This window comes from Acyrthosiphon pisum, chromosome A1, assembly GCF_005508785.2.
Source record: "Acyrthosiphon pisum isolate AL4f chromosome A1, pea_aphid_22Mar2018_4r6ur, whole genome shotgun sequence".
Lineage (NCBI taxonomy): Eukaryota > Metazoa > Arthropoda > Insecta > Hemiptera > Aphididae > Acyrthosiphon > Acyrthosiphon pisum.
Window position 1 is genome coordinate 111,484,784 of NC_042494.1, and position 12,089 is coordinate 111,496,872.

Genomic DNA, 12,089 nt, shown 5'->3' on the forward strand with positions numbered 1-12,089 from the left:
AGCAGACCTGAGGCAAACTATACAATTTGATCCCCCTCTCCACCACCAACAGTTTTTTCACTATTTTTTTTTATTATTCAAAATAATAAATATTATTAAGTTTTTTTAGGTATAATTTGCACATCTATACTAACACACCCACCCACCCACCCAAATTTTCCTTGAGGCAATTGCCTCAAGAAATTACTGTTCAGCACGCCACTGCTTCTTGTCATACATTAAATAACACTTTAGACCTATGCAATAATTTATCGCTCATTATTTTAATTTGGAATCAACTCACTAGAGGCACATGGCTGAAGGAGACTAGTAGATACTTATATCCCACCTCCTGCTAAAATGTACCAGTAACAAATCAAATCCAAATTAAAATTATGAGCGATAAATTATTGCATTGGTATTGTCTATCTACAGTGTTATTTAATCTATTGTATGTACCTATTATTAAACAAATAATAATAGTTTTGAAAACTAGTATATTTAGTTAGTGTTATTTAATTAAGAATTATTATGTACAGGTTTATAACAGTTTAATTAATATCCTATGTAATCAATACTATGAAATTTCATGTTATTTTTTTAATCTGAAAATATAAATCTCATAAAATAATCTATTACTTTTAAGAACAGTGTATGCAAAATAAATTTGAATATTTTTAGTAGGTCTTTAACTTTAATTTATTGGTATTAGAATGAAAAAAAAATACAACCAATATAATAATAATATAATATAATTCATTACAGTGTTATAAAAAGTGAGGATCAATTATCCATCCAGGATACACAAAAATGTGATAAAAATATTTTTGTACTTTTTTCTTAATCATTTAAGTAAATATCATATACCATTAAAGTTTTACTAGTATTAACTTAAATTATATGTTTTAATTACTACTTAGGATATTTTAGCCCAATATCTTAAAGATAATACAAAACATATTATGCATAAGTATCAGACAAAAAACTAACTCTATTACATAATGCCAAAGATTTCTAATTAACATTAAAATTTGATGAAGAATGTAAAAAATGTTTATCTATTTTAGTAGTTCAATATCAGTATTTCAGGAGTAGGTGGGTTGAAAATATATTATTGTCTCATGAATCAAAACTGTTTACGTCGCTACTGAGCTTAACATTATTTATTTATAGTCATCTTATACAAGTTTATACAGTGCATAAATGCATAATGTAAGTGAATACAAGTTATAAGTTACTCTATTTTAGGTATCCATCTATGAGTTACATTTATTCAGAGTAACTGGTTATAAATTACATTATAAATCATATGTTACAAACAAATAATTATATATTTGTACAATAAAGCAATCAATGAAAAAATAAAATATAAAAAATTACTTATTACAACATTTAAACTAAAACTAATAATTAATTCAAGTCTTGATAAACACATTTAGCAGTATTTTAGTAAAAATATTCAAATTCATTCATCGTATCCATTATTTTTTTTTTTTTTTTTATTGGTTTAAAGCTTTGGCGACTAAAATCATTAGCCTGCAGTTAGGTTGGTAGGGTGGTTATGGTAAGGTCGGAACGTTTGATATGGTTGAAAACACGTGTATGTGTGGCAAGGTTTTTGTACACTTTGAACCTGGGTAGTTATTTTTTAATACATTGCCTAAAAAATATTATTGATATTTGTATAATATTATATTGTTTTAATGTTTTATAACATGGTACTTGCTGGTTATTGACCTGCCTCCAAAGTTATTAAACACTTAACACAAATACAATTTGAAACAGTTCAAAAAATAATTAAAATACAAAATAATGTTAATTGTTTAATTAACTTGGTATATGTATATTAAGTATCTTTTATAAAAAAAGTACAATACAAATTATAATGAGTTACATTTTAATGTTACTTAAAAATAATTATGTTATTGTTAGAATGTAAATTGATTAATCATTATAAGTTACAAATGTAACAGAGTTGAGCAATTTTTATACATGTAACTGATTACTGTCGTGTGTGTCTATACATTCTATATTATTTAATATTTACTAATATGTTTTTATTCTTATTATTATTATTATTTACTTAATGTTAGTGATGGGCAATAATATTGATAATTCGATACAATATCGATATTTTGACAAATTTTTAATATTGATTTTGTTTTATACATTGAGAACTAGTTGTTCTTCTTAGCATCTTAAATTAGCTAGGTACAGCAAATTGTTAAATTAATAATTATTAATTCAATATTTATATTTATTTATTTATTTATTTATGTTAATTATTAATTTTAATAACTAATAACTAACAAGTACCGAGTAGGTAATGTTTAAATTGTGTATTTTTGATAATTTTGATGCAATATTGTTATTGTATAACTTATGATATCGCATTACAATATTGGAAAAATCAGACCGATATCGATACACAAAATTAAACCTGTGGCCCATCACTACTTAATATATGTATTTTACAAACATTAATTATTTTGTATTATACTTGTATGTTTGATAAATATTAATAATATATAATAATAGACATTGGACAATAATAAAAATAAATATTATTAGAATAGAAATATTGTCCTTATTTTAACTTCAATTGTATTATCGTTAATTTAATTTTTAATTTCCATATTAAAATTTGAAATGTTCAATGTTATTATTTTTAAATTAAAACAAAAAAGATTCACATACCAAAAATGTTATAATTTGTCAAATAACAGTTATGAAATTTTGATTGACTTGTCTAAAGTACCATCTGCGTTAAATTTAAAATCTAATAGGTTAGGTAGTATGTAAATCCTTACATACAGCACTTCTTCCATGCAAAAATGTTTACATACTACTTTACTTCAATATATAAATAACAACTTTTATATTACCTTAACAATTCTTTATAGATCATTGTTATTTTTAAATGTACCAAAATACTTTAAAAATTAAAGAAGATAAAGACATACAATTATACAAACTTAACATAATGTATAATTTAATATAAGTAGGTAGGAAGTTCCTAACTTTATTCTTATATTTATGTTATTCCTTTACCTAAATCCAGATTCCATCGTTCAAATAATTGGAAGGTCTTAAAATTCTAATGTATGATGCAAACTGTAAACCAGATAACTACCAGATCTTTATGCTAGGCGTCTAGAAAAAAATATATAGATTGCATAAATCGCTGATTTGATTTTTTAAATGTTACAAACAAGTAAAGTGATAACATTAAAAATTGTATATGCTACCAAAGAAGTAGGTACTACTGAATCTATAATATTTAAAACTATAATAAAAAGATTTCTTACTAGGTCCACATATCATAAATCCTTATTAGTTCTCTATAAGTACAAATTACAATTACAAATATTCCAAATTCTATAAATAATGTGTGTTCAGATTACAGTGATATTTAAGATATATAATGTCAATTGATAGAGTAAATATATATATTGAGTTGCCACAATTCACAGCCTCACAGAAATACCCTTTAAACAATTTAAACTGTATGAAGAATTACTTACGATCTGCACCAAAGAACTAAATTAGAAATCAAAGTCAATATTCTGATTAAAAGGTTGTTAATAATGATCAGCCAACAATGTAAAGACTGAGTTGTGAAATTAAGTTATTGTTAACTTTTTAAAGAAAAAAAATGGAGAAAGTTAACTGCTCTACTCTACAGTAGGTGTAGAGTGTACCTCACATTGATAATGTCACTGTTATGTATAATATGTTAAATCATCGCATACGAAAACAATTCTAAGCATAAACTGTAAACTTATATTACTAAATATTTTTATATTGCTATTAAAGAAATTGTGTACTGTAAATAATAAAGTAGGTGGGTTAAATTGATTGTTGCTGAAAACATTACATTTTAAGATGTCGTTGAGTATAAAACTATTAAATATAGTAATATACTAATATAACTAGGTACCTACATATTAAAATTTAAAAGTTTCAAATACCAACAAATAATATTTTTTAAAAAAACCAAAAAAAACTAATTGTTATCATTAATTTAACTATCTAATTATATCCAAATTTGAATTGTTTACATGATTTCAGATTAAATTACTTAAAAGGAATCATTATTTTAGTCTTTAGATTCGGCCCGCCATTAAAAAAAAGGTTGGAGATTTCTGTAGACTATAAACTACTGGACACCCTATTTATTTTACTTTTTATAGTAAAACTTGGCAGGTGGTTGAAAAAAATTAGAACAAAAAAAAATCGATTTATATTCTATATGTGGATACAATTGCGAGCCGGCACGAAATACAATATTGCTGATTCGAAGGACAAAATAGTTTTTACGCACACAGAAAACCACCCACGATCTGCATATTTTCACTGCTAGATAACGCTGCTATATATGTTTTTTTCTATTTAAGGGAATTTAGATTTGTTGTACTTGAGAGTTACAACAACCAACGGATTGACTAATCTAGTGTACGGACATATTGACATGAGCTATGAAAACAGATTTAAATTTACTGTCATGTCTGCATAAGATCGACTTTCCCCTAGGTATTTCGTCTGCCACATGGCTACATCCACGTAGAGTATACAAATAAACAATACTATGCAGCATTTACAGCCGACAACCAAATATCAGTCATAATATGAACAGTTTGTATAGATTTATCATCGGTTCATCAGATATAGATACTACTATGCTATGTATATATATATTTATCTTTTATCTATGGTATATAGTAATAGTCATAGGCGCAAATAGACAAATTATTTTGGGGGGACTAAAGCCCCTCCTATCATATTTTCTAAAAATTATATATGCTCAGTACTAATTAATGACTTTTGAACTGGGGGACTTGGCAGAAATGTGGGGGGACTAAGTCCCCCCAGGCCCCACCTATTTGCGCCAATGGTAATAGTGATTTGTTCTTTTTTTTTTTAGGTAAAATCAGTGACGCACGTATGGGGTGGCTAACGGGCTGAAGTCCCTCTCCCCATTGCTCGTATTTATAGGTATTACTTTTTTAAAAAATATTTATCAAGTTTCAACTGTTTTCAACTAGTAAGCAAGACGTAAATTCATATATATCTTACCAGAATGAATTAATTTTTGCAAATACATTGTATTTGCATACCAAATTCCCTGAAATAATCAATATATTTTTTTAATAAAAGTATGAACTATACTGTCTACTTCGTATGAAAGACCTTGTATTCAATTTTCAAGTTTCAGCTATACAAATGTAATATTTTATACAATTTGAACTTTAAATGCTTATCAAAAATAATCGTGCCTATACGTATTGTTAATATTTTTAAAGTATGAAGAGCTATAATAAAAAATTATGAGGAATCTTGTATTAAATGTTTAAGCTTTTTGACCGAACAAATAATTATTTATCGACATTTTTAGAAAAAAACTAAAATTAATCAAATGCAATCCAAGCGAAGACGGTCTAACCAAGGTTACCAAACAATTTTAACAAATTTTCATTTATATTTGTTTTTCCTGATAATTTAAAAAAATATTAAGAATTTTCAATTTCATTGAAGAGACATTTGGTTAAACGGCACGTCATGGCGGTCGGCGGACCGGTTGTTCGAACGCCGCGCGACGCTCAAATGTCTCTTTTAAGATTTTTAATATTTAAAAAAAACTAAACGTCATATAGAAATTCTGATTCTTGCGTCGTCTTAAACACATAAAACCACACATTTATACGTAAATTAAATTTCAAAAATAAAATGTTTAGGAGGGTAAATCGTTGTGAGAAGCGAGGAACTTTTACACGTATAAGATAGGCAATTACGATGAGTAGGGCCCAATGACGTCACGCGTCTTTTTTCAATTGCTCATAAGTTATTGAATAATGTGAGTAGAAACGTAAAACCTATACCATTATCCTTAGAATTTAAAATTCTTTAAAATAAAAAAAACTTATTTTTTGTGTTGTTTGCTCATTTAATAAGTGACGATTTACAGAATTGAAATAGTATTACATTATGATATTTATAAGGGCATCACAGTTTATTGGCACTCTGCTCTAATCAAAAATACAATACCCAGTTTTCCGTATGCTAACTGACAGCATTGAATTATGAGTACCTATATAATATTGTATATATATTATATACTCAAATACTCAATGCTGACGGTTACAGTATAGTGCTGAATCCAAATTCCAAATCTGATGTTACTTTACGATTCTGCTAAGTTAGGTTGTGAACTTAAAACTAGTCGGTGGGCTGAATATTTTCTTTTGGAATAGGAATAATATGATAAAATTATATACGATAAAAAACGATTCTGAGCGGAGACGAACCGTCACTATATATTTCAAAAGATATTTTTATTCTACATATTTATATTTATATTCCTATAAGGTACCTACTAGTTTATTTTTCGCTATAATTAATACAATAATTTCAATTAATTTTTAAAAAACATTTTGGTAAGCATGATTGAAGATATTATATTACTATTTTAAATCGTGTGTTACGGACTAAAGTCTACAGTAACTAATATTATTTAATAGACAATATAGTTCAGATGATATTACTAGGTAGCTTTATTAACCTAAATATACCCGCGCACAGTGGGAGGAATACGAGTTCTAGCGGCGTGCCCATAGAACGGTGTGAATAGGTTCATGCACTTCATGGTATTCATGGGTTAGGTTAGGTTATTTAATTTTCTATAAAAAATAGTGATATGGGTACCTATAGTTATAGTGTCGAAAAGTTTCAAATTCTTTTTTAATTACTTTGATTTTCAGTAAAACTTGTGAGAAATCTGGTATTTAATTTTCAAGCTTAATTTGAAATATACAAGTTAGATAGATCTAATAACCTATTACCTAAAATGTGTTATTAATTAATGATGATGATGATTACATTGATTAGCTAGCTTTTAAAGTATAGTTTTTAATTTTTAGTTCTCCGTATTTGTCCACTAACGGCACCGGAATCTATGTCTAAGACTTTACTACTTTAGACCAACCCTAGAATCTGGATGTAAACGCTATTTATTATTATTACAAGACAACTTTGAAGTTTTTAGCTAATATATAAACATAAAATAACAATTGCATGTTTTTTATGCGCATAATATAGGCAGTACCTAGTTCATAATATGCACTCTCCGGGTTTCATGATTGATAAACACAAAAATGAATTTAAGTTCAGAATTTGTAATATTTATCATATACCTATTATAATCGAACAATGCAAGTTTTAGGAATTAACTGGATGAATGCTATGCTGTCATTCTCCCACTTATTTTGATCCACGTTGACCACTGCAGTAAAATGATATTAAAACGAATTGAGGAAAAGTAGAAAAGTTTTCTGAAAGATTTCTGTACATTGCGATGAGCGTGTGTACGGCGGATACCGTTATTTAGGTACTTATATTCACAACAACTTAATATAAGATAAGAATATAAAAGTATAATACCTGTAGCTGTGGCAGTGGCGTATTTACGGGGGGGGGGGAGATAGATCCCCCCTTGACCTTTTTTTTTTTTGTAAAATTAAGTTTACTTATTTTCTGTATTTCTCAATATGATACTACTTTTAAGTTTTAAGTAGGAACCTATATCTGTTTTCTAAATGTTCTAACCGTGGTAATTTGTCCGCTTTGATATAGGTACTAGTCGTTCGTGGCATAAATATCGGAAAATAAAAACATATATCTTTATGGTGGTATGGTATACTATATTTTTGAATTCTCTGCGAATTATTTTTCATGCATGAGTGTTTATAATAAACCCGATAAATAGTCGGTAAATAAAACAAAATTACCATGAAGACTGTAGATTTACCATAGGGCATGGGTTTATTTTTAGTGACTGAAAACATTGTATTCACCTCTGGGTTACATGCTTTAGATGTTTGTGATAAAGAGGTTTATCCAAATATTCATGAACTCTTGAAAATATTTTGTACTTTGCCTGTATCAACTGCTATACACCTGAATACGTTTTTCAAGTTTTTATTAAGTATTAAGTCTTATTACCTAATAAATAGTATGACAGAAGTAAATATTTTATCAATTTTCCTATGAATATTGAATAATAACTATAAATTAAATAGTAATTATTATATACTTTGTTTATTATAACCGACTTAGACACTTAGGGCCCGTTTTACAATCATAGTTTAAATTTTACCAGTCGAATTCAGCGGTTTAACATATAACTATTGTAATACGGACCCTTATAAGAGGACGCTACACCTGCGTGTGTTGTTTCTGTCTTACACACGTACGACATAGGAAATTGTCGTTTACTATTCTCAATAGTGAGCTGTTAGTTTTGATACTAGAGTGAATTGACCTATTATCAAACTTTTAGGTAAGAACATCATTTGGGTCTTAGAGTGGGCGATTTTTCGATATTTTCATTTTCGAGAAAAATAAGGGTATGTGAAATATCAAAAATTAAAAATGCTCATATCTCTCTTGAAAATTAAAATATTAAAAAATCGCCCACGCTAAGACCCAGTTAATGTTCTTAACTAAAAGTTTGATAATATGTCATTTCACCCTATCGCCATCAAAACCAACAGCACACTATTGAGAATAGTGAACGACAATTTGCTATGTCGTGCTTGTGTAAGACGGAGACAACACATACGGGTGTAGCGTCCTCTTAATGTGTTGGCTTTATTTGCATGTCACCGATCAATACAATAATCATGCCAGATAAGCTTATCGATGAACTGAGCATCCAAAAAAATAGAAAACAGGATTTTGTATTATAACTATTTTTTTTGTTTATTGTATTAAACACGGGATTGTCGTTAGTATGAATTTATAATAAATGCTATTAGGTACTACACAATTTGTGTTAATTCTTATTTCACCTTGATCCACACTAAACTCAACAAGTTAGAGGATTTTAAAAATGTATATTATATTCGTATTTATTGAGTGTACCTATTATTATATATTTCATCCCCCCCCCCCCTATCAAAATTCCTAAATATAGCACTGAGCTGTGGGCTTAGCGACCAAACGACGTTTTTTCGTACATATTGTTGTTCGGTAAAACGAATTGTTTGAAAATATAATACAATCTATTTATTGTATACAACAATATACTATTAAAACAAAGGTAGGCATATCATTATATTTGTGTATACAAAGGCACAACTGTAGGTGGGGGCTTGAGACTTTGAGAGGGCTTAAAAAAATTTTAATTTAGTCCCTTCTGCAAAATTTTCTTGGTTATTGGAAACCTTAATTTAATAGTAAAATCGATATAGGTCATTTCGCATTTAGCAGCCGCAATTATATATTATATATTTGATGTAATGTATAGTTTATTATTTCTAACTGTAAAAAAAAAAAATATGTATACAACTGTGTAGCCGTGTAGGTAGTAGCTGGTATCTGCCATCTGGTATACCTATATATATATTATGTTTCAGAAAAGCTAACTGCGTAAAAAAATCAATACCTCGGCACCTAACTTATATTGTTATATAAGAATAATATTCGTGTTCATACTAACATAATATATTAATAAACTCGAATATATTATAAAAAAATTCCAGACGTAATTTTTAAATTTTTGATGAAAAGTTCATTCGTTTTATTTTTTCTGACTGTCAGCAAGGGTTGTAAAAATGCTACGATTTTCGATACCAACATCTTTTTTGATAGAAAAGTGAATCTAGTTGAAACTTTTGGGAGGTCAAACATCTTAGTAGTTTAAGAAAGCGTTAAGAAATACAAAAATAAATTGAAAAAGTGTACATTTTTACACAATTAATTTTTTAGAAAAAATCATTTTATTTTTTTGATTTAACTCAAAAATGAATAATTATATATCCTTGGAATTTTCATTAAATATTTATATAAACATATTTCTCTATAAATGGTTGCATTTCCGAAATATTTTGACTCTTTTTGAGCTAGTTATAGCCTTAAGACATTTTTTAAATTTTGTACATTTTAGATTCTGAGCAGAGCGATGAGTGTATTGATTTTACAATGATGTGTTTTTTAGATTCTGAGCGGAGCGAGGAAGCTATTGGTTTTACGATGGTGTTTATTTTTTTTTTTTTTATTATTTTTATATCCTGTATACAAAATTTCTTCCAGAAGGAGTGTTTCGATTTCAACATATAGTACCTTATCTTTTAGCAAATTGGATCAAGATGGTACTTTAGAGAGGTCATTTTCCGATTTTCTCAATAGTTATTTAATGCCATGGGAAAAACCACCGAAAAATTTCGAAAAAACGCTAAAAATGGGATTTTAATTTCTAACGCTTTTTTTATCACCATAGAAACGAATAAAAAATTATAATTTTATAATATTTATTCAACTTACATGATAAAATAAATAATAACAATATAAAATATCCAGACTGACAAACCGTCTCCGCTCAGAATCGTTTTTTTTATACAATGATATTTTATCATTGAATTCAAGTCTAATACAACCCATTATACAATGACCCACTTGTAACCTACTGTACAACAGAGCGACATCCACTTACCTGCTTTTTTAAAGTATTTTAAGTTCGTATTTTGACAAAATTTATCAAATTTAAAATTCAATAATTATTTTGTGGGTAAAAATGTATAAAATGTTCAATTTGTATAAGTTCCATATAAATAGGTAATAATATATAAATTACTTTATTCACGCAATAACATCATCAAATATACTTAGTAATATCAAAGCAGGGATGGATCCAGGGAGGCTAGAGGCCTAGGCCCCCCCGGACATATTTTTTTATAAATATAAATATTATATATTAAATAACAAATAAACAAAATCTTAACTTCTTTTCACATTGTCGCTTTTTATATTAAATAATCAATAATTTATTTATCACATTGATTACCTATATCTACTATTATGACAACATTTTTAAATTAAGAATAAAGTATAATATTTTATAATAATAATTGTATTTGTGTTATAAAAAAATTGTTGGCCCCCTCCCCCCAGATCTTTGCTCTGAATCCGTGCCTGTATCATAGGCTACCTAACTGACGTCTGAACATCTTCGCTCAGAATCGTTTTTCTTATACAATAATATTATATCATTAAATTCAAATTTAACACCATCCATTATAGTGATCCACTAGTAGCCTATTGTACAGCGGAGCGACACCCACTTATCCACCTTTTTTAAAAATTATTCACAATAAAAACATGAACATTTAATGCTAGATTCCTTATAAACTCATTAATGAAAGTTCAAAAATATTAAAGATACATAGGCTCAATTATTTTTTATATACATTTAAAGTTCAAATTTTGACAAAACTCATCAAAATTTCGAAAAGTTTCAAACTATTTTTCAGCTAGAAATTCATTAAAGTTTTTCTCTTCATAGCTAACATTAAATATGTTGATAGAAGATTCGCACAAAATTTCATTTTTCATACATGTATGTTGACACAACGTATCCACTCAAAATCGTTTTTCATATACAAATGATTTATCATTGATTTCAAATAACACATCCATTACAATGACATGTTCAACAACTACTGTACAGCAGAGCGGTACCCACTAGTCCACCTTTTTTTATATTACATGTTATTTTGACAATAAGTGGAATTGGAATAACCTATATAATTGGTGTTATGGTAAAACATTTATATATGTTGAATTAATAGGACGTCGCCCCCGTTAGATTGTCTCCGTCTTACAAAACGACAAAGCAAATTGAAGTTCACCAGTTTCAATAGTGTGCTGTCAGTTTTTATATTTATTTATTTATTTATTTATTTATGAAACGGGACGAGCCCAATACAAATGTTGAAATTAATCTTAAAACTTAAGTATGTATACAGTATAAAATATAAAAAATTAAATTAACACAATAGGGTGATAATACGTTACCTTAGGACTAGTTTAGTCCCCCAATAGTAACGATGGGCCCTCGTTCGCTAATCTCATCATGCGTGACACAGGACTGTTTCGTAAATAATTCACAGAACAAAAAGGAATATGGAAGGGGAAAACACTACGAGAATTAAAAACTGGGATTCTAAAATTAAGTTTGTTTAAAAGAACAGATCGATCGACCATCAATCAGTTTTGCCAAAAATGATAGGGTTGTTTGAACTCTCCTATCAGCCAGTGTGGTCAAACATAGGTGG